Here is a 21,526-nt window from a genome sequence, read left to right as displayed (position 1 = left end):
TAATAAAATGTAGACCGGATTAATTATATATATATATATATTACAACCAGCAGCGGTTTGTAGATTATATCAAGACAACCATCCTGTATCCAGAGGAGAATAGGGAAAGTTAGGACCACTCCGACACCTTGGAAGTCCAGGTACAAAGGGGGGTTACTCATCAGGAGTAGCTCGTCTCAAGCTGGTGAAGAAATCCAAAACCCCTACCCGCCTGGTTCGAGTGGTCAGTGGTAGGTTGCTAGGCAAGACTCAGGGATAGAGTAATAATATTTTTAGGGGGGACTGTCAGGGATCAATACTATGTATATTGTTTGAAAAATATTATCCTCACACATATGTATATATACATTTCAGTTCTTTGTATAATATACTGATATATATATAACAAGTTCTTTGTTCATGTCGGACACACCTATGGAAGACACCGCCCCCTGGAATGCAAGAAGAGTGAGTCTGAGAAAATGGTGGGGGCTTGGGCACTCCCACATCTCTGGGGAGGAGGCATGTGTCGCTTTCTGTGTTTCTTTGTTCTGAATAAAAAGTTTTCAGTCTTCCTCCTGACAGAGAGTGAAGCTGTACCAAACATCTGTGTGGTGTACTTCTCTCCAGGCATGCCTTCAGCTTTCAGTTTACCGAGGTGGTTATTCGGTATGAAATACGGACCTGACAGGAGGAGCAGTCCTGTGATTATAATGTGCAGGCAGACTATGGAGGGCAGTCGGTAGCATCAGTGGTGAGACAGGTGTAGACTCCAAAGGGAGTTTATTGCCCCCTCCTTGCTGCTGGTGGGAAAGACCGTTGTCATAGGATATGGACGAAGACTGCCTCCTATTGCATCATTGGGATCTGCAGCTGACCACGGTCAAGAGACTGGTCATCCAGCTGCTGGAACAATCTTGGAGGCACCTTGGGTGATGCCGGGATTCCTGTGAGTGGTGAGTCACCTTCATGTTTGGCTGCATAGTCAAGCACAAATGTGTTGACGGATGAGGATTTGTTCTCTGTTTTAAAGGACAACTTGGGCTTGTTTGGGTGGCAAAGGGTGGAGTATAAGCTCTGCCAGTAAAGCCAGTAGGTTAATACCCCACCTGACTAGATGGTTTGTACAGATTAACCTTTTGTGGCTTATTATTCTGTGGTGTGGCTCCTCTGGGAATTTACCTGTCCACCAATATAGGGGACAAGATCCACAGACGAGAATTTGTGATATTTGGTTTCAGTGTATCACGTAATGGTGGACAAAGAGCGTATTGTGGACAAGAAGCTTAGTTTTGAGAGAGGGTCTGAGAAAAATTTCAAAGTGGTAAAGACCTGTACGATGTAACCTGTCATTTAAACGAGATTACGCTTGCCTTGCTGTAAATATTACAGAGACGCTACATAAGTGTCAGGATTGTGAATAGACATGACGTCCTGGCTGGAGGTAATGTAAATTCACTGTCAGGACACTTGAGTAACGTTATAGTGTGTTTATGTGGCTGCACATAGCGATATAGCTATATCGCTATGTGCTGTGTAAATGAATGGGGAGAAGTGTATGACGCTGATTGGTCACTGATTGGTCAGCGTCATACACTTCTCTCCACAACGCCCACTTGGTCAAAAAGTAAAACACGCCCAGTTGTCCATTAAGAAACTCATTAGCATGAAGCTAAAATAGGTCATAACTCCGTCAAAAATGATCGTTTTTCTAAACAAAAAACACTGCTGTAATCTACATTACAGCGCCGATCATATTATGTAGAAGATAGGCCACTTATAATGTGGTGACAGAGCCTCTTTAAAGGTTCACGGTTTTGGCTCATTTTTTTTGTAAGCGCTTCCCTGAAAAGGCCGCTGTACTCTTTGCATGCTCAGATAATGTAGAATATTTAGTGCACACAAGCTGCATGGAGGTGCAGCTTGGTGGTGCTATGATGAGAAATACAGGCGTCGTTTGTCATTATGTCCGGAGATTGGCTGGGCATCCAAGGCAATCAGTGTTTGGAATCAGCTCATCCTGTATCAGCGACATCCTTAATCCTCTCTAGAAGTAGTCGTTTCTTCTGGATCGTATCCTGGGGCAGCGGCTAGAGCGCCCAAACAGGAGTCTCCACGCAGATGATTGCTGTGATAGAGACAGCGTTGAATATAACAGGTGGAAGTTGCCTGAGGCCTCCATACGATTGAGTTTCTGAGGCAGTGGGTGGAAGTTGCCTGGGCCTCCCCATTAAAGCGATAAGGGATGTTGAAGGGTAAGAAAGAGGAAAAGCCCTGATTTGAAGTGGATGTTAGTACTGTATCAGTGAGGAGCCCAAGCTCCGTCCAAAGGTAGGCAAGCTGGTTGTAATGACGGAATAGGAAGACGTACAAGTGAGCCCTAATCTACCCGCAACCCAGTCCCTGCCTACTTGCATGGCCCCTCCCAGGCCACGGCGTACAACTGGGCGACGGTCCCTACACTCAATATGTGCATGACAGACAACACAAGACAGGGTACACAGAAGAGAGGGAAGTGGGACAGTTGCCAACGGCAACACCGTGAGCAACAGAGTAGTGAACGAGCCGAGTAAAACCAGGAGAGTATGTGGTAACAAAAGCAGAGCAGAAGAATAGTCAGTCAATCAAGCCAGGGTCGATATGAAGCAGGTCAATTGCAAGTAGCAGGAACAGCAGAGCCAGGAACCAGAGAGAATCACAGGCACAGGACAAGCAGCAAATGCAGGTATACAAAGACCAAGGGCGGGAGCTAGCTCCATCTGGCCAGGCTGTGATAGGTTCTCCCACTCCTCAGCCTCCCAGCCTGAGTGGTAGCAGAACGAGTCATTCTAGCAGAGCTAGGCACAGATGCAGACTGATTAACCACGGGCGTCGACACAGAAGCTGTGTCAGGCAAATCCTTTACACTGGTGAGCCACCAATGCCTGCATTGCCTGAAATTGTCACCATTTTGAATAACATTTTTAAATTGACTGTGCCTCTCTGCTGAGATTAGTTTATTGTTTTCCCTGTTGGAAGTTTTGCCAAGATTCTAGCCTACTAAAAGGATTTGCATCAAACCTGATATTCTTGTCATCATTTCATGACTAACCCTGCGAGCACTTAACTGATACCCGGTCCTAAACTTTTTGGCATAGTTGGGAGGATAGTCGCAGCCCAGGAAAGATGGCATGTCGTATGGAGTGCCCAAGGAGTGAGCAGAGGGCACGGCAGGAAGGTTTACATGATGTATTTCACAGAGAGTATAGTCGGAGCTCTATTGGAGGGTAAGCTAGTGCCGGAGTTGCAGTCATGAGTACGCTCTTGTCAAGTGCACCTTTCCCTCAAGAAAGATGACTAGATCCAGTAAGAGGTTGTGGAGCCAGGAAAGGCTGCATTTCAGTAGCTGTAATGCGCCTCAAGGAAGCGTTCAAGAGGCGGGTAGAGAGGAGTCTCCCAGCAAGAGAAAGACAAGAGGCTGTGCATGAGACTGAGACAAAGAAGGGAGTCCTGGGACCTTGAGTATGAGACTGCAATTGTTAAGTATGTGCCTCGCCTGTGAGAGACTGTAACCACTAAGCTTTGAGCCTGAGGCCCAAGTAATTTTGAAGAGGGCCTGAACTGAGTCTTTCAGGGCCTTCAGAGACTGTCGGAAGAAGGCCCAATTTGTGTGAAAGGAATCTGTGTTTTTGTTTCAGTTATTTTAGTTGCTTATTTTTCCTGGTGCCTGGAATGGCACCGAATAAGGCAAGGGGGCAATGAAAGGTATGGAAGGGAGTCTCCCCTATTCACGAGAGGAGCCGTATGGAGTAATGTAGAGATAGATTTTGCTGTCTCTTTCAATGCTTTTGTGTTATGCATGTTTAACACTTTATTTCCTTTATAGGTCCAGGACTAGAGGAGATGAGCGGTCACTATATGCATATATACTTCCATTGCGATGCTGCCACCTAGTGGCCAGGAAGCATTTTTATGTGTTGTTTTAGTGACAGGACCCGTGCTTACATGTTCTGAGCTGTGCAGATGCTCACGTCAGCAAAGCTCACTGCTATGTAACACTGTTCAGACAATGGTGGCTGACCCTGTTTATTGCAGGCATCGGGAAAACAGGCTCGGGCACTGTCTTTAATATTTACTTTAGTGTGCAAAAACAGTATAGTATGGGCAAGTAATCAGTGTCGGGACATTGAATAACTCACAAAGGGGCTCTTTTTAAATTTGATAAAAGGCGACTGTTCCCACCTAATGGGTTCAGGTGCAAGGGCTGCGACCCATAAATCAGCAACTATTGTGCCTGCAGGGCTGAGTAGGCCCTGAAGCCAGAGAGGGCCCATTGCTGTGGCGGTGGAGTGCAGGAACCTCCCCACAGATGATTGCTGTGAAAGAGGCAGCATTGGATGTAACAAGTGGAAGTTGCGTGAAGCCTCCCTGTTATTTAGTTGCTGAGACGATGGGTTACCCCTGTATCAGGGAAGAGTCCGAGCTCTGTCCCAAGGAAACCAAGCTGGAAAAACCCACTTACTGCATTGCCTGAAATTGCCGCCATTTTGTGTACTATTTTAAGTGACTGTGCCTCTCTGCTAAGAACAGTTTTTTGTATTTCCTTTTGGTCGATTTGCAAACATTACCGGCCTACTAAAAGAAACCTGCATCAAACCTGGGTTTCTTGTCATCATACTGCCAGTAACAATGCAAGGTCAAATACATTACTCGCCCTCACTAGCCTCCCCTCATGCCAAATTCTATGGCCAAAAGGACCATAACAATTATATTCTATTGGAAATAAAAGGTGGATTTCTGACTTTAGAGAACAGAGGGTAAAATAATAGTCATGTTCCTCACCTCTGTACCTGAGATATGGTACAATTTGTAATGTAGAAATTAAGCCCTCATATGGCTGTGTCAATGAAAAAATAAAAGAGTTATGACTTTTGGAAGGCGTGGAAGAAAAAAACAAAAACATAAAAATGAAACTTAGCCTTGTCCTGAAAGGGTTAATCGAAGACTGAATAGCTATTAAAATATATAAAAGGGGAGTCCTGACTACAAAACAGCGGGTAAAGAACAGAGATGTTTCTCACCTCTGTACCTGAGATATGGTTGTGTTATACTAGATATTGTCTATAGAAGATATACATGTTAAAAACACATATATTCTGATGTATCAGGAAGATACTATCACACCTCTGCGGGTCTAGAACTCATATCTAGCCTGAGTGTTATCAGTAATTAATATAAATATTAATTACCTGTCTTGTGATTCCTTTCTTGCTGCTGACAGGATTATATGTCACGTTCCTTCTTCTCACTAGGATCAGTCATCTGTAAAGAATCAAAGGTGTGATAATATGTTCCTGATACATGTTATAGACACTTATATGTATAACACACTAGGGCCATAATTATTTATCTCAGGTATAATGTACAAATAGAAAATAATAAAAGCCCCTCCTCCTCCGCTTTTATTCATTCTCAATATTTTCAATGTTTTTTTTGAACGGAAGCAAAAGTGCAGACTGCAGAACTTTTGTTTCCGTTCAGAAAAACAGAAACCTATTGAACGGGGACAAACGGAAAGCAACTGATACAAAAGAATTACCATTGAAATCATTGGTAATTCTAATGGAGCCGTTGCATTCCGTTTAATGTATCGATCTTCTCTTACTCTGACGGAAGAGAGGTAAACTCATAGTAACGCCATTGTGAAAAAAGCCTTAGCCGTGGAGTGTTTTTTAAAATTCATATATATACACGAATTGTACTGGGTGGATTGCTGAGATAGACTAGATGTTCTAACCTTATCTGGCTTCATGTATCATAAATGCCTAGAAGTACAAGGGCTGTTGTTGCCCAAAGTAGCCATTCCGTATCCACATTTTGCTTTTTCCGATTTAGAAAATTAAAGTTGAACTTTGGTTGCTTGGGCCGCATAGAATCTTGTCCCTTTTCCCCAAGTCCTGCAAGCTTATTGTCTGTTCTTCCTCTGATGACAACTGCCTAACTATACTAGAGGCTGGTAGACAAAGCACCAATTTCTAACCAATTATGATTTCACACCTGTATGACATCATAAGAAACAATTAGCAAAGGAAGCTGGGACTGATCTGTGTTATGATTACATACAGCATGTTGGTACATGAACTACAAGTTAATATTATAACCCCCTAGATTGTGATTTACAATAGAATAAAATGTTTTACTTGAAGCAGAACTCCCTGAAAAATGTCTCCCAATGGTGAATTTGCTCTCCTGTGAGCCGGCATTTCAGCGTTATTAGAGGAATGTTGGGCCTTAAAACAATAAATCTAAATCCTGTTTTTATTTTTCTAGCAATGGTCAGAAAAAAAGATATCTGATTGGTGGCTATGGGGCCCAGGGTTCCTATGATAACACTGTATTGCCAGAGCAACAGGTAGTGTTGTCACAGGTACACAGGCAAAGGATCACATCTCAGGTGAGACTAGTAACCTAGGTCACTCATAACAGCGAAATAAATATATATATATATATGTATATATATATATACCATGCGCAGTGGAGCCGGATTGATACTGGCTGTGAATGACAAGTGTTATACGTCTTACAACAATACCTGCGTTCTGATTGGTTAAGTGGTCGTGCAGTCTCTGAATCTCACCCAGCTGGTGAATATTGCGATTTAAGGAATGTTATATTTTCTTTCATGAGAAATGTATGTTTTATGTTGTTTTTAACATCAACGTATTGTTTTCACTATTTGTATCGATTGATGTTGCTTCGATACTCTTTCTTTGCTGTATCACGTTATTTTGAGATGTATATATCAACCTCATTATTCTAATGAGATTGATGACACTGATTGTATACACACTATATAAATCACTGAACTTGTATGTATCACTATGCTTGAGAAAGGTCCCAAGGTGGGACGGAAACGTTGCATTGCCATGTTGGCTCAATAAATTTCACCTTTTTTTCACCTTGATCATTGGAGTGCTGCTGAATTTTCTTTTTGTATATATATATATATATATATATATATATATATATATATATATATATATATATATATATACATTTAACATAAAAAAATGTAAATATATTACACAGCCTTTTCCTATGGAACTATAGAGTCAGCCATGGAGTGTTATTTAAAATTCACATACTGTATACGCACGCATTGTACTAGGTGGATTGCTGAAATAGACTACATGTTCTAACCTAACCTGGCTTCATGTATCATAGATGTTTAGAAGAACAAGGGTTGTTGCCCAAAGTAGCCAATCAGTATCCACATTTTGCTTTTTCCAGTTTAGGAAATGAAAGCTGAACTTTGGTTGCCTTGGGCAACATAGAATTAGTATAATAATAATAATAATAATAATAATAATAATAATAATAATAATAATTCCCTGTTCTGTCTCTTATTCCACATCTTCATGCTTCACCACAAAGGCCTCAACTGTATGAGACACAGAGCATCCAGTTCTAAGCAATTATGACATCATAAGAGAGGATGATGAAAGGATGCTGGGTAGGACACTATGTGATTACAAACAGTATATTATATTAGTACAGTATGATCATGTGGAATGATCTGCCTGTACCATAATGCTTTGATACATTTTGTCCCTTATTGTGCAAATTACAAATGAAGAATTATAGTTTTGAAGGAATTGTATGTGTGGGGCAGTTTGCTATAATCTACACTTTTAAGTAAAATGCAGACATTCATCATGTACTACTTTCATACGTTGGTCCTACCCTAGTCATGCTCTTGAACTAGCCACCTAGGTATATACACACACACATGCACCTGCCCACACTGCCAAACGTACCAATACCTGGTGTAATAACCACAGTATCACTGTGCTTGATTGGCCAGCAAACTCGCCTGACCTAAACCCCATAGAGAATCTATTAGGTATTGTCAAGCGGAAGATGAGACACCAGACCCAACAATACAGACGAGCTGAAGGCCGCTATCACAGCAACCTGGGCTTCCATAACACCTCAGCAGTGCCACAGGCTGATCACCTCCATGCCACGCCGCATTGATAACACCTCAGCAGTGCCACAGGCTGATCGCCCCCATGCCACACCGCATTGATGCAGTAATTCATGCAAAAGGAGCCCGACCAAGTATTGAGGGCATATACTGTACATACTTTTCATAGGCCAATATTTCGGTATTAAAAATCATTCTTAAAATTTGGCTTATATAATATTATAATTTTCTAAGACACTAAATTTTGGGTTTTCAGTAACTTGTTAGCCATAAGATAATCATCAACATTAAAAGAAAAAAATGCTGGATAAAGATCCCTCTCTGTGTAATGAATCTATATAATATATGAGTTTCACTTTTTGAATTGAATTACTGAAATAAATTAACTTTTTGATGATATTCTAATTCACTGAGGAGGACTAGTATATATATATATATATAGCAATAAATCAATCCAAGTATGAGGGAGCACTCTTTGGTTGCTAATACTTAAGGCACTTGTCGTGTGTCTGGTGAGGATTTGCACCCTATACTATACAGGATAGTGCGGCTGTTCTACCTATTTTTGTATTTATAAAATTATATATTATTCACAGAGTAAGAAAACAAAGGGAATTTAAAACCTCCTTTTCACAGGGAGAACAATGCAATTTTTCAGTGAAATATACATTAAAAAAATGCGTTCTACAGTGCATATATAACATTGTCAAATAGTACTAAATACTACTATACAATAGTACTAAAATGACCAAATGATAAAATACTGCAATAATAGTGCTACACAACGCATTCATAATGATGCTGTATGGTTTCAAATAAAAATGCTATAAAGCACTCAAGTAACAGTGCCGAAATAGCGGTGAGATATGTGCCAAAATAATAGTCTCATACAGTGCCAACATAATGGTACTATACAGTGGTCAGTTAACAGTGCTATACACTGCCACGCACTGCCCAGATAACAGTGTTCATATAATAGTATCAGCAATAATACTACCCTTAGTGTGCACATATAAAAATGTCAGTCATAGTGCACATCGCAAATGACTTCCCGTTGTTATTTGCTCTTAGCTGGAAGACCATATTTAACTGTCAAAAGCCAACTACTATTTCATTGTTTCTAATTAACAGATTAATATATTATAATGCTAGAACCCTACCGATCTAGCATTTTTTACCTATCCAGTGAATTGGTGAAAAATGCTGGAGGCTGGAATATCCCTTTAAAAGGGTTGTCCAGGATTAGGAAACAATGGCTACTTTTTCCAAAAACAGCACAGGTTGTATGTGGTATTGCAGTTTGGCCCCATTTACTTCAATGGAGCTGAGCTGCGATACCAGACACTACCCAAGGATAGGTGTGGCGCCGTTTAGGAATAAAGCAGTTATGGGTTCTTTTTATCCTGGACTATTACTTTAAGCCTTTCAGTACACAGCCATTATTTGAATTTTTGTTTTCATTTTTTGCATCGATAAAGCCATATGAGGGCTTGTTTTTTAGTGGGACGAGTTGTTGTTTTTCACTACACCATTTATTGTACCATATAATGTATTGGGAAACAGGAAAAAAATTATTTGTGGGGTGGAATAGGAAAAAAACTGTGATTCCTCAAACTTTTGAGGGGTTTCACTTTTACGGCTTTCACCGCATGGTAAAAATGGTATGTTAACTTTACGATTACAGCGATACCAAATTTATATATTTTTTTTCATGTTTTACAAGGAAAAAACTAATTGTTAAAAATAAAATGTGTGTTATGTCACCACATTCTGAGAGCCATAACTTTTTACATTTTTCTGTGAATTGAGCGGTATGAGCGCTTATTTTTTGTGGGGCAAACTGTTGTTTCTATTGGTACCATTTTGGGCTACTTAAGACGTTTTGATCACTTTTTATTTCTTTTTTTGTGGGATTTGATGTGACCAAAAACAGCGATTCTGGCGTTCACCGTGCGGGTTAAATAATGGTATATTGTAATACTTCAGACTTTTAAGGCTGCGGCGATACCAGTTTTGTTTATTTCTTACATTACTTTATAGGACAAAATGGGTAAAGGTTTTTTTTTTGTAAATGTAAATTTGTATTTTTTGACACTACTAAAATTTTTTTACATATTTCATTAGTCCCCCTAGGGGACTTGATCTACTGATCGCTGGTACAATAACCAGCAATACTAATGTTTTGCATTTTGTTTTGTCATTTTTACAGTCTCCTGTTAGGCAGGGCTTAAGAGACAGTGGCGGATCCTCTTATTGGCGGTTCAGGCACCCGCCCAGGGCCCAAAGCTTCCAAGGGGGCCCATGGCCACCCGAACCGCACATAACTTAAAAAAACTATGCAGGGCTGCTGTCGGCCCCATTCTCGCGGTCGTCGGTCCCACCTGGTGATGAAGAGATTGGGCGGGATGTGCACGGGGTGTCAATTGCAGGGGCGAGCTAGGCCGGGAAAAGGGGGCATGTGGCCTTAAGGGTGCGCGACTGCACAGTGGGCATCACTCACCCACTGTGTAAGGGTCGGCACAGCACATCAGCTGTAGAGAGCAGACTGTCAGAGATAGTGATAGGCAGGTGCTGGAGTCAATCTCCCTGACAGTCTGCTCCTCTGTGCGGCTGTGCACTGTCCCTGACTGCAACTAGGAGGTGTAGGACCTGTGGTGTCTATATAGTAAAGATAGTGTAAGTCTACATAGTGTGTGTATAGTGTTTATAGTGTGTATAATGTAAGATTATATAGTGTGTGCATAGTGTATATAGTGTGTGTATAGTGTAAGTCTATATAGTGTGTGGCGTGTGTGTGTATAGTGTTTATAGTGTGTATAATGTAAGTGTATATTGTGTAAGTCTATATAGTGTGTGGTGTGTGTATAGTGTGTATAGTAAAAGTCTATATAGTGTGTTTTTAGTGTATATAGTGTAAGTCTATATAGTGTGTGTTGTGTGTATAATGTAACTCTAAAAAGTGTATATAGTGTAAGTGTGTGTGTGTATAATGCACATAGTATGTGTGTGTATAATGCACATAGTATGTGTGTGTATAATGTATTGTTTTTATAATGTAAGCATGTGTGTATATAGTGTGTGTGGTTTGAATATATAGCGCATGGTGTGAGTGTAAATTGTATATATAGTGTGTGTGTGTGTGTGTGTATGGTGTATATAATGTAAATCTATATAGTGTTCATAGTGTGTATACTGTAATTCTATATAGTCTGTGGTGTGTGTATGGTGCATATACATACCTCCCAACTTTGAAGTATCACAAAGCCACAGCAATTTCTTTTTTCTTTTAAGCCACACCTCTAATCCCACCCAATCCCCGCTTATACACACTCGGTTCAGCCCACACAGTATCATGCTCCCATAGTGCCTCCCACACAGTATAATGCCAAATAGCTGCCACTATACAGTATAATTCCCCATAGATGCACCCATACAGTATAAAGCCAACACAGATGCCCCCATGAAGTATAATACCCAAACAGATGCCCACATACAGTATAATTCCCACACAGATGCCTGTACACAGTATAACTCCCAAACAAATACCCCCAGACAGCATAATGCCCCATAGAGCATAGTGCTCACATAGCTGTCCTATACAGTATAATGCCCCCATAAAGTATAATGCCCACACAGTTTATCCCATACAGTATAATGCCCTCATAGCTGCCCCCTATAGCTTAATGCCCACATACAGTATAATGCCCCCAAAGCTGCCCCTAGTGCCAGTGCCCTTGTAGATAGTGCCACAGTGCCCATGTAAATAGTGCACCTATATAGTGCCACAGTGTCCATAGTGATAGTGTCACTCCCCCCTTGAAAATAGCGTTACTCCCCCCCCCTTGTAGAAAGCGCCATTGGGACTCCCTCTAGGAGCAGAATCCCCAGACAAAGCATATGCCGCGAATTCCGCTCCTAGAGGGAAGCCCTGATGTCACTGTCCATTTATGGACAGTGACGTCAGTAGCTACTCTTTGAGCGGAATCCCCGTTGCCAACTCTGGCCGGGGATTCCGCTCCAGGAAGAGCCCCTAACGTCAATGTCCATATATGGACAGTGACCTCAGGGGTTTCCTCTAGGAGCGGAACCCCCAGCCAGATCATCGGCAACGGGGATTCCCTTCATTCATTAGCCACTGACATCACTGTCCATATGTGGACAGTGACGCCAAGGGCTTCCCCGAGCACAGCGCTTAAAGTAGCGTTGTGTCTGGGGAGTCTTCGGCGAGTGGAGGAGCTCCCTCTGCTCCTCCGCTCTGAACTAATTCTGAAGTAGGGAGCTGATGATTCCCTGCTTCAGTATTGGGTTCAACTGAATCTGCATTCTGAGGACGCAGAAAGAGTTGACAGTGGGACATCCCCAAGGCTGCCCGGGACAGTGGGACACCGCCCGGAATCCGGTTAGCAGATATGCCTATAGTGTAAGTTTGTTTATAGTGTGTGCGTGTAGTGTGTGGTTTGAATAAATAGTGTGTGGTGTTAATGTGATTTGTATATAGTGTGTGATGTGCAAACACAAAAGCATACATCTCAAAAAGACCCTCATAACACAGTACAATGGGTACGGTGCCTCCGGATTAAATTGAAATAAAAGGGGAAGAATGGCCAGTAAAGAGGGAAAAAATGGCACTCGGTTAGAGGAATAAAGAATAAAAAATATTTTGATTAAATATAAATATTTCAGCTAAATTTGTAAGGTGATCCTGCATTAGAGAAAATGTCACACACGGGCAGGTAGGCACAATCCACAGCCACACATTTCATATATGTAAACACCAATACAATACATAAATGAACATCAATATTTCATAGAGTATTAAAAGGTAACTCAGATATGTACATCAGTATTATTTAGATGTTCAATTCATTAATAAATAGTATATATAGTGTGTGGTATATAGTGTGGTGTGTATAGTGTAAGTGTAGTCTATGGTGTGTGTGTGTGTGTGTGTGTGTGTGTGTGTGTACTGTGTATAGTACTAACAAATGAAAGATGGGCCAGTGCTCAGTGGACTGGGAGTCCGCTGCTGATACAATAATCCCGGCTCACTACTGCTGTAGCAGCCAAGGCAGTGCGGTTACCAAAAGTGATGTGTAGTGTAGAGGTGTGTGTATGTAGTGTTTATAGGATAAGTGTAGTTGATGCAATGTATGTAGTGTGTGTATAGTGTATGTAGTGCGTTTAGTGTATACATTGTTTTGTTTATGTATGTGTGTGTGTGTGTGTGTGTGTGTGTGTGTGTGTGTGTTTGTGTGTATACTAGCAAATACCAGATGGGCCAGTGGGCTGGGAATCCGCAGCTGACACAATTATACCTGCTCACTACCGCTGTATCAGCCACAGCAGTACCGATGCCAATAGTACCCGACACTGGCCACTATTAATTGGATTTGTGGATTTGATTTACAGAAATTATGTAAACCAATTTCAATAGATGACGGCCACCATCACTTACCTCTCTTCACACCTCTCCACCTTCGTGCGCGACCGCAGTAGGTCCTTACACATCCAGCTGCAAACACACGGTCCTTGTGCTGAACAGCATCAGGACTTAGTGCGGCAGCGTCTGTAGGTAAAGAGGAAACAGCGAGCAGCTGGAAGTAAAATATGGGGTCTGAGGTCTGAATTAAAGGGGTTGGCCCATGAAAACCATTTATCACCTATCTGCAGGATAAGCAATAAATGTATGATCCCTTTGGGGGCCTCACTGAACACGAAAACAAGGGTTCCGTGTCCACTGTTTGAATCGAATGGCGGTCAAAATAGCTCTCTGACTTCACTATAGTATACTAGTCCTTCTCAATGAATTAGAATATCATCGTCTTAAAGTTAATTTATTTCAGTAATTCAATTCAAAAAGTAAAACTCATATTATATAGATTCACTACACACAGAGTGATCTATTTACAGCATTTTTTCCTTTTAATGTTGATGATTATGGTAACAGTTAATGAAAACCCAAAATTTAGTGTCTCAGAAAATGTGAATATTCGGTATTTCAAAAATTATTTTTAATACCGAAATGTTGGCCTACTGAAAATGTATATGCACTCAATACTTGGTCGGGGCTCCTTTTGCATGAATTACTGCATCAATGCGGCGTGGCATGGAGGCGATCAGCCTGTGGCACTGCTGAGGTATTATGGAAGCCCAGGTTGCTTTGATAGCGGCCTTCAGCTCATCTTCCTCTTGACAATACCCCATAGATTCTCTATGGGGTTTAGGCCAGGCGAGTTTCCTCTGGCCAATCAAGCACAGTGATACTGTGGTTATTAAACCAGGTATTGGTACTTTTGGCAGTCTGGGCAGGTGCCAAGTCCTGCTTGAAAAAGAAATCAGCATTGCCATAAAGCTTGTCAGCAGAGGGAAGCATGAAGTGCTCTAAAATTTCCTGGTAGATGGATGCGATGACTTTGGACTTGATATAACACAGTGGACCAACACCAGCAGATGACATGGCTCCCCAAACCATCTCTGACAGTGGAAACTCCACACTGGACTGAGAGCAACTTGGATTGAGTGCCTCTCCACACTTCCTCCAAACTCTGGGACCAGGGGAGTAACTAGGAAAGGCTGGGCCCCATAGCAAACTTTTGACTGGGGCCCCTCCTCCCCCGGGTGTCACACAACCCCCCCCCTTGTAGAGAGTGCCTTTTTTACAGACCCCCCTATTGATAACGCGATACAGCCCTCCCCCGTAGATAACGCCATACAGCCCCCCGTAGATAACGCCATACAGCCCCCCTGTAGATAACGCCATACAGCCCCCTTTGTAGATATCTACAGAGGGTGTATGGCGTTCCCTACAGGGGGGGTCTGTATGGCACTATCTACAGGGGGTGCTGTATGGCGTTATCTACAGGGTGGGCTGTATGGCGTTATCTACAGGGGGGCTGTATGGCGCTATCTACAGGGGGGCTGTATGGCACTATCTACAGGGGGGACTGTATGGCGCTATCTACAGGGGGGACTGTATGGCACTATCTACAGGGGGGATTGTATGGCGCTATCTACAGGGGGGACTGTATGGCGCTATCTACAGGGGGGACTGTATGGCGCTATCTACAGAGGGGGCTGTATGGCGTTATCTACGGGGGGACTGTATGGCGTTCCCTACAGGGGGGGTGTATGGCGTTCCCTACAGGGGGGGGCTGTATGGCACTATCTACAGGGGGGGGGGCTGTATGGCGCTATCTACAGGGGGGGCTGTATGGCGCTATCTACAGAGGGGGCTGTATGGCGTTATCTATGGGGGGCTGTATAGCGTTATCTACGGGGGGACTGTATGGCGTTCCCTACAGGGGGGTGTATGGCGTTCCCTACAGCGGGGGCTGTATGGCACTATCTACAGGGGGGGCTGTATGGCGCTATCTACAGGGGGGGCTGTATGACACTATCTACAGGGGGCTGTATGGCGCTATCTACAGAGGGGGCTGTATGGCGTTATTTACGGGGGGGGGGGGGGGCTGTATGGCGTTCCCGACAGAGGGGGCTGTCTGGCGTTATCTACAGGGGGGCCTGTATGGCGTTACCTACAGGGAGTCTGTATGGCGTTCCCTACAGGGGGGGTCTGTAGGGAACGCCATACAGCCCCCCCTGTAGGGAACTCCATACAGCGTCCCCCCTGTAGGGAACGCCATACAGCGCCCCCCCCCCCCCGTAGGGAACACCATACAGCGTCCCCCCCTGTAGGGAACGCCATACAGCCCCCCTGTAGGGAACGCCATACAGCCCCCCCCCTGTAGGGAACGCCATACAGCGTCCCCCCTCCCAAAAAAATGCGACCCACAGTGTATCCTAATAAAAGACATGTATCCCCTATCCACAGGATAGGGGATACATGTGTGATCACTGGCAGCGATAGGGAGAACGGGGGACTGAAAGTCCCCCGGAGTTCTCCATCACTAACCTCTGACTTCCGGCGTCTGCGCAGCTCACTAAAAATGAAAGGAGCGCAGGTCACGCATGCGCACAAGCGGGACCGGCGCTCCATTCATTTCTCCGGAGCTGCCGACACAGACCCCGGATGTCCGAGGTTTGTGATGGAGAATGTCAGGGGGACTTTCAGTCCCCCGTTCTCCCTATCAATGCCGGCGATCACACATATATCCCCTGTCCTGTGGAGAGGGGATACATGTCTTTTGTTTACTGGCAGAGCGGGGAGATACCTCCCTGCTCTGCCGTAGTGTTCAGTGGCATCCCGCTGTAGTAGCCATAGCGGCTTCTAGCGGAGCCTCCGGCCATGGTGGGGGCCCGTGCCGGCAGGCGACACGGGCCCCCTCATGCCGCGGGTCCCGTAGCAGCCGCTACTGCTGCTACGGCGGTAGTTACGCCACTGTCTGGGACCTTGATTTCCAAATGAAATGCAAATTTTACTTTTAATCTGAAAACAGGACTTTGGATCACTGGGCAACAGACCAGTCCTTTCTCTCCTTAGCCCAGGTAAGACGCTTCTGACATTGTCTCTGGGTCATGAGTGGCTTGACAAGGAATGACTCCAGCCACAGTCCACTCCTTGTGAATTTCCACCAGATTCTTGAATGGCCTTTTCTTGACAATCCCTTCAAGGCTGCTGATATCCCTGTTGCTTGTTAACCTTTTTGTACCACACTTTTCCCTTCCTCTCAACTTTCCGTTAATGTGATTGGATACAGCACTGTGAACAGCCAGCTTCTTTAGCAATGTCCTTTTGTGGCTTACCCTCCTTGTGGAGGGTGTCAATGACTGTGTTCTGGACAACTGTCAAGTCAGCAATCTTCCCCATGATTGTGTCGCCTACTGAACCAGACTGTTGGACCATTTAAAAGCTTAGGAAACCTTTGCAGGTGTTTTGTGTTGATTAGCTTATTAGAGTGTGACATCATGAGTCTACAATCTTCAACTTTTGCCCAATATTCAAATTTTCTGATAGACTAAATTTTGGGTTTTCATTAACTGTTAGCCATAATCATCAACATTAACCCCTTTGCGCTCAGGCCAGTACTATTACGTCCTGCTGAGCGCATCGTTCGCGCTCAGCTCAGTAATAGTACTGACCTGAGTTAACACGGCGCCATCTTTCCCGGCGCGTGTTTGAGCTGTGATACCTGCTGTTTCCGACAGCAGGCTATCACAGCTTAGTGTGCAGGGACCGATCGCGGTAGTCCCCGCCGATTAACCCCTTAGAAGCCGCGTTCAATAGCGATCGCGGCTTCTTAGGGGTTAAGCTGCCATCGCCGGCCTGCTACACGATAGCGGGCCACGATGGCTACTATGGCAACCAGAATCCTAACAATGGACTCTGGCTACGCCATCGACGGAAGCCTAGTGAGTCCTGACAAAGTGAGGACCCACTATGCTTGCTGTCAGCGAACAGCTGACAGCTCTAATACACTGCACTACGTATGTAGTGCAGTGTATTAGAATAGCGATCAGAGCTTCCTGCCCTCATGTCCCCTAGTGGGACAAAGTAAAAAAAGTGTAAAAAAGTAAAAAAAAGTTGTGTAAAAATAAGAAAATAAAAGATTTAAAAGTAATAAAAGTTAAAGTCCCCCCTTTTTCCCTTATCAGTCCTTTATTATTAATAAAAATATATAAATAAACAAATAAACTATACATAATTGATATCGCCGTGTCCGTATCGGCCTGAACTACAAAACGATGTTGTTATTTATCCCGCTCGGTGAACGCCGTAAAAGAAAATAATAATAAACCGTACCACAATCACAATTGTTTGGTCACTTCATCTCCCAAAAAATGGAATAAAAAGAGATCAAAAAGTCGCATGTACCGAAAAATGGTACTGATCGAAACTACAGTTCGTTACGCAAAAAATAAGTCCAAGCACGACTTTCCTGATGGAAAAATAAAAGAGTTATGGCTCTTAGAATAAGGCAACACAAAAAATAAATTATATTTTACAAAATGTATTTTATTGTGCAAACGCCATAAGACATAAAATAAACTATAAACATCTGGTATCGCCGTAATCGTATCGCCCCGCAGAATAAAGTTAATATGTCATTTATAGCGCACGGTGAACGCTGTAAAAAAAATAGAATAACAAAACAATAGTAAAATTGCTGTTTTTTTAGTCACCGCGCCATTTAAAAATAGAATAAAAACTGATCAAAAAGTCGCATGCACCCCAAGAAAACTACAATGAATTCATCAAGGTCTCTAGTTTCAAAAAAGGGGTCACTTTTGGGGGGTTTCCACTGTTTTAGCACCACAAGACCTCTTCAAACCGGACATGGTGCCTAATAAATTAAATTAAATTAATTAAATGTCACATCTACTTTTCTCTAAATTCCTGTGAAACACCTAAAGGGTTAATAAACTTTCTATATGCTGTTGTGAATACTTTGAGGGGTCTAGTTTCTAAAATGGGGAGTTTCATAGAGGTTTGTAATATATGGGCCCCTCAAAGCAACTTCAGAACTGAGCTGGAAACTAAAAAATAAAATAAAAATGAGGCAATACTTCGCTTCTTACATTATACTCATAATGAGCCGTGCCCACCCCGAGGTGACCCCAGTTTTGACCGTTTGTATAAACGGAGACCCCTATTAGACCGTTTCAGTGCCCGGTTTGCCAAGCATTCACCCCCGAGAAGTGTATTTCTATTGATGAGTCCTTGGTACATTTTAAAGGGAGGGTTCAGTTCCACCAGTACCTGCCGGGTAGGAGGGCAAGGTATGGCGTGAAGATGTATAAGCTGTGCGAGAGTGCATCAGGGTATACCTACAAATTTAGGATATATGAAGGGAAGGACACCAGTATTCAGCCCCCAGAATGCCCCCCTTACTGGAAGTTAATACAAAAATTGTGTGGGATTTGGTGCACCCACTGCTGGACCAGGGTTATCACCTCTACCTGGATAATTTTTATACCAGCGTCCCACTCTTCAACTGCCTCGCTTCCAGAAGTCCTGCGGCATGCGGCACTGCTACAAGAAACCTGAGAGGCCTCCCTAAGACTCTGCTTGGGCAAACAAGAAGGGGTGAGAGCAGGGCACATTCTAGCAGCAACATATTGTGTGTCAAGTATAAGACCAGGGAGATGCCACACCAGTATCCATGTACCTGTACGAGGTACCAGTACAGAGACCCCCAAACCAGACTGCATCCTGGACTACAATAGGTACATGGGAGGGGTGGACTTGTCAGATCAAGTCCTGAAGCCCTACAGTACTTTTGGAGGCGAGGCCACACGCATCGTACCAGGGCAACACTTTTTAGGAGAAGTTCCCCAAACTGGCAAGAAGGGAAAAAGTCAAAAGAGGTGCAAAGTCTGCTATAAGAGGGGGATAAGGAAGAACACAATATATCAATGTGACGCGTGTCCCGAAAAACCAGAGCTCTGTGTGAAAGAGTGTTTTAAAATTTATCATCCATCCCTTTATTTTTAATTTACCCCAGTTTTACTCGCTCTGATCCACTTCGCACAGCTTACCCCTCCTCATCTTTCCGCTCTGAGCCCTGCTGTGTGCCCAGGCAGCTGATAACAGCCACATGTAGGGTATTGCCGTACCCGGGAGAACCAACATTACAGTTTATGAGGTGTATATCTCCGGTGGCGCATGCTGGGCACAATATATCGGACACTGAATTGGCATATATGTATAGAAAATTTCACTCTGCCCCAACTGCTGCACATTATCTTTTACACAATACCTGTGGGGTCAAAATGCTCACTACACCTCTAGATGAATGCCTTAAAGGGTGTAGATTTTAAAACAGGGTCACTTCTCGGGGGTTTCAACTGTACCGCTACCTTAGGGGCTTCTGCATACAAGACTTAGCACCAGAAAAGCTCCAGTAGGCCAAATGGTGGTCCTTTCCTTCTGAGCCCTGCCGTGTGCCCAGGCAGCTAATAACAGCCACATGTAGGGTATTGCCGTACCCGGGAGAACCCACATTACAGTTTATGGGGTGTATGTCTCTGGTGGCACATGCTGGGCACAATATATCGGACACTGACATGGCATATATATAGAAAATTGCAAATCTCACTCTGCACCATCTGCTGCGCATTATCTTTTACACAATACCTGTGGGATCAAAATGCTCACTACACCTCTAGATGAATTCCTTAAGGGGTGTCATTTTTAAAACGGGGTCACTTCTCGGGTGTTTCAACTGTACTGATACCTCAGAGGCTTCTGCACACATGACTTCCCAGTAGGCCACATGGTGGTCCTTTCCTTCTGAGCCCTCCCATGGGCCCAAACGGCAGTTTATCACCACAAATGGGGTATTGCCAAACTCAAGACAAATTGGGCAACAAATTGGGGTATTTTATTCCTTGTGAAAATAAGAAATTTTGAGCCAAAACTACCTCTTATTGGAAAAAATTAATTTTTTTTAAATTCACAGCCCAATTCAAATAAATTCAGTGAAAAAACTGTGGTGTCTAAATGGTCACAACACCCATAAATGAATTCCTTGAGGGGTGTAATTTCCAAAATGGGGTCACTTCTGGTGGGTTTCCATTGCTTTGATACCTTTAGGGCTCTGCAAATGCGACATGGCACCCGAAAACCAATCCAGCAAAATCTGGGCTCCAAAGAACACATAGCACTCCTTTCCTTCTAATCCCTCCCATGGGCCCAAACGGCAGTTTATCACCACAAATAGGGTATTGCCGCACTCAGGACAAATTTGGCAACAAAATGGGGTATTTTATTAGTTGTGAAAATAAGATATTTTGAGCCAAAACTACATCTTCTTGGAAAAAAGTTTTTTTTTTTTAATTCACAGCCCAATTCAAATAAGTTCTGTGAAAAAACTGTGGGGTCTAAATGGTCACAACACCCATAAATAAATTCCTTGAGAGGTTTTGTTTCCAAAATGGGGTCACTTTTGGTGGGTTTCCATTGCTTTGATACCTCTGAGGCTCTGCAAATGCGACATGGCACCTGAAAACCAATCCAGCAAAATCTGGACTCCTAAGAACACATAGCGCTCCTTTCCTTCTGAGTCCTCCCATGGGCCCAAACGGCAGTTTATCACCACAAATGGGGTATTGCCGCACTCAGGACAAATTGGGCAACAAAATGGGGTATTTTGTTCCCTGTGAAAATAAGAAATTCTGATCAAAAATGACATCTTATTGGACAAATTGTCATTCTTTTAATTTCACAGCCCAATTCAAATACGCGCTGTGAAAAAACTACCAGGTCAAAATGGTAACAATAACCAAAATTAATTCCTTGAGGGGTGCAGTTTCCGAAATGGGGTCAGTTTTGGGGGATTCCTACTGTTTTGGCACCTCAACACCTCTCCAAACCTGGCATGCTGCCTAAAATATATGCTAATAAAAAAGAAGCACCAAAATGTACTAGGTGCTTCTTTGCTTCTGGGGCTTGTGTTTTATTCCACGAGCGTACTAGAGCCACATGTGGGACATTTCTAAAAACTGCAGAATCTGGACAATACATATTTAGTAGTGTTTCTCTGGTAAAACCTTCTTTGTTACAGAAAAAAAATAGAATAAAATTGAAATTCAGCAAGAAAAATGAAATTTGCAAATTTCACCTCCACTTTGCTTTAATTCCTGTGAAATGCCTGAAGGGTTAAAAAAACGTTCTAAATGCTATTT

Source organism: Rhinoderma darwinii, unplaced genomic scaffold (assembly GCF_050947455.1).
Source record: "Rhinoderma darwinii isolate aRhiDar2 unplaced genomic scaffold, aRhiDar2.hap1 Scaffold_103, whole genome shotgun sequence".
NCBI classification, from domain to species: Eukaryota; Metazoa; Chordata; class Amphibia; order Anura; family Rhinodermatidae; genus Rhinoderma; species Rhinoderma darwinii.
Note: the sequence above shows the minus strand (reverse complement) of the source record.